Below are 3,368 nucleotides of genomic sequence, written 5' to 3'. Positions count from 1 at the left end.
GTAGAGCTTGTCAGCTCAGCCCCGCGGCATCATGGGGCTTGTAGTCCGCCTCGTGAAACTCGGGGTGGCAGGTGGCCGGAGAGGGTCCGCACTGTCCCCGCATCCCGTGGGAGAATGGGCGGAGAGTCAGGCCTGGCCCAGACGCGGGCAGGGGCCTGACGCCAGGTGGGCTGGGGTGCACCTGCCCCACTGGCATTTTGCCTTTTGCTGGGGACGGAGGGGCACGGGCCTAGGTCGAGCGTTTGGGAGACGGTGGAGGTGTAATCTTCAGAATTGAGCTTGGGTCCCAGGGGCCTTGAAGAAGGATCCGGATTCCCAGAAGACAGTGACTGATGGGGGGAAACTCCTGAGAAAGATGTGGGGCATAAGTACCAGGGGTCATTGGCGCAGCCAGGGGTTTGGCCCCTGGAACATTTCTAAGGAGTCTTCCCTGCCCTGTTAGAAAATTAAACTCCATCTTCCCACACATGTCATTGGAAACAATGTCCAGTAAGGCGGGAAAGACGGTCCTTCCCCCCAGACACACTGTCCCCAGCAAGAACCAGAGTGAAGTTGGACAGAGAAAGCATCAGGTGGCAGCTTCGCTCCTCCACCCAGCTGGTCCCTCAGAAAGGGAAGTGACTGATTCCAGAGACTGTCTTCTTCCTGAATGACCCCAGGGCGAAGAGGTACTTCCAGAACGGTCCCTGCAGAGGGTGTGGTAAAAGTTGGATTGGCCTCTCGGCGCCAATTGCAAGGCCTGGAAGGACCAAGAGGCTTGGACCAGTCCCTGGAGGGAGGGGACTGTGATGTCAGAGAGACCAGAGTTCGAATACCTCCAACTGCCTGACCTTAAAAGAGCAAACTGCTTAATTTTTCCGACTTTCTCGGTCCACTCCCCTTCAAAATGAGACTCTAGATACTACCTCCTGGGTTGAGCTAAGGATAATGACTGCCCTGGAAACAGCGCCTCCCTCCCCCAACCAGGCGGGCCGAGACAGGTGGCAGGACCAGGCACGGTGCCTTCTTGAGCCCACCTCAAAACAAGGCAGGAATAAGGGATTCCACACCGGCCCTACTTAAAACAACAATCCAAGAAGTATTTGTGTGGGAGGTGCCAGCAAAAGCTTGCAAACTCTCTCAGGTTTCTTTGTGTGGTCTTCTCTCCTTCCTCCTCCACACCCTGCGGTGCCAGGCCCCGGCGGGAAGAGATGAGGGAGGAGCGGGCTGCCTCGCCCGTTTCTCCCGCCTGGGAGGAGCCAGCTGGCTTCTCGGGCGGCCCGGGACCGCTGCCCGCCTGCACCACCAGGGGTCAGCAGAGTGTCGTGGCTGCAACTGGTGCAGGGGAGGGGGGCTGTCGCGGGGGAGGGGCATCTAGGAGTGGCCAGGAGCATGCCAGTGCGTTTCCTTATTAAATTGTCTTTCGAACCTTGTGTGTGATTCCACTGTAGCAGTCCTGCTTCCTGGGGTGGTGACATCTCCAAGGGGGAATCCAGAAACCCTTTTATCTCCAGTCCCAGGCCCAGAAGTTTGGCTGTGACGGGGCTGGGGAAAACAAAGTTTGGGCAGCGTGTCCGCGCCAGGGCCACTCCCAGGTAGTCGCCGAGCCAACTAGGAGATGGGGAGTGGGGCTGCGGGGGGTTGGTAAGCAGAGTGAGTCATCCTTCTTCCCCAGCAAAGCCCAGGAGTCCGAGGACAGGGGGAGTTGTGGGGAGCTGTCGATTGTGGGGAGCTGTACCCTGGGCGGCCGGGTTCTTTTTTTGCCAGGCGGCGGTAGACACTGAACCCAGGTCGCTTGCGCTTCGGCTGCGCGCTCAGCTGCCACGTGCTCGAGACGCGCCCACACAGCGGAGAAACAAAGACAGCCAAGCGGCAGGGCTGCCAGCAGCCTCCTCGACATTTAATAAATGAAATTCCATAGCTGGGGGTCGATCGGGGGTGAACGGGAGGCCACCGCTCGTGGACTGAGCGCCCGGCACCGGCTGCCTGGCCACTCCTACCGTCTCACTCCCCCCGCCCCTTATCCCCTTCCCACTGGGGCCACCAAAGCCCATGGATTCTTTGGTGAGAGAGCAGCTCGGGGCGGCAGGTAGTACTCCTCCCTACATAGCAGCTAGGTATCGTTGCTTGGAAAAGCCCCACCAGCTGAGCGGCTGGCTGGCGGGGGAGGGGAGGCCTGCAAGATTTTTTTAAGGTGCAATTATAAATAAAGCCCATGGATCGCGATTTCAAACAAACTTGTCAATCTGGGCCGCAGCAAGAGGCGATGGAGGCAGCTTTGCATGTATTTCGGGTGGTGTGACTCATGAGAATTACTTGTCTCCCCTAGGGAAGGAGCCTGCCCACCCACAAGTCACTGCCGCTCTGGCACCGCTGGGATAAATCGACCAACTTCAGCACCCCTGCCAAAGGACTGCCCCCATCTGTTACCGAGCAGGAGTCTCTGACTCTTGGAGAACCCCTCCTCAATTGTCACCACTGACCTGGCCCCCAGGTCTGGCCCTGGGGACCTCTGCCCTCTCCCCACAAGCAGAGTGCCCGGGCCTTTTGCTGCTGCAGGGATTGGGGGTTGGGTGCACGCGCGGCACACGTGTATGGGGGAGCATGCTCAGTGCGGGGGCTGTGCTCATGTGAGGCCTCAAACTAGGCTCCCTGCCCCCCAGCCCACCCACGTCCCTCACCTGCCTTGCCTTTGCCTGCCTCTTCATGTGAAGTCCAGGAAGAAAAGCTGTCACCTGAAACGGCCCCTCTGTGTTATATGCACCCTTTCTGGACGCACACACCTCTGGTGGCCCAGAAACACCGTGTGTATAAGGCGGATGACAAGTGGATTTGAGTGCACACAGGCACAGTGGTCACTCCTTGGGAGGTCTTTAAAAACCGCCCAGATTCCTCTCTGGATGGAAGCATGCATGGAGAGATAGATATATTTTTAGTCCAGAGGCAGGGGAACACACTGCCTGACCTTTCTAGCACCTGGGCGTCCATATTGTTGGCAATGAGCGTATTCAGCAAGAGTGTGACACACACACACACACACAACTGGACACACAGATGTGGACACCTACGGGACCGGGACCACCTCACCCCAACCAGAGATAGAAGAGTACCCCAAGGCACAGCCCCTTTGACCTGGAGCGGGACTTGGGCCTACAAGTCCTTCCTGCCTAATCCCCACCCTCGCCGTCCCTGGGCCCAGCGTCCTCCCGGCCACCCCACGCGGAAAGTGAAGGGGAGGGGGTTGTGAGGGTGACTCACATTGCCTCCGGGCCAGGCGAGCGCCGCAGCGGAGGCCAGGACCGCAGGCCCGCTGCCCGCCGGGGCCGGGCATCGGCCGCGGCCCCTTTAAGCGCCCCCGCCCCCTCCCGCCCGCGCCCGGGCTTCCTTTC

General features: G+C 59.6%; 1 long non-coding RNA gene across 1 annotated transcript; it reads right to left on the bottom strand.

The window, feature by feature from the left end:
• Positions 1-1,724: 1,724 nt before the first annotated feature.
• On the bottom strand, positions 1,725-3,336 carry LOC117067639. Its single transcript, XR_004430808.1, has 3 exons — positions 3,238-3,336; positions 2,661-2,714; positions 1,725-2,155 (listed from the first exon to the last, which is right to left on the bottom strand). It is a non-coding gene; the product is annotated as an uncharacterized LOC117067639 (long non-coding RNA).
• Between the last annotated feature and the right edge of the window lie 32 nt (positions 3,337-3,368).

Source organism: Trachypithecus francoisi, unplaced genomic scaffold, assembly GCF_009764315.1.
Source record: "Trachypithecus francoisi isolate TF-2019V2 unplaced genomic scaffold, Tfra_2.0 Lachesis_group20, whole genome shotgun sequence".
Taxonomy (NCBI): Eukaryota; Metazoa; Chordata; class Mammalia; order Primates; family Cercopithecidae; genus Trachypithecus; species Trachypithecus francoisi.
The sequence above is the reverse complement of the archived record's forward strand: the minus strand, read 5'-3'. Positions and strand labels throughout refer to the sequence as shown.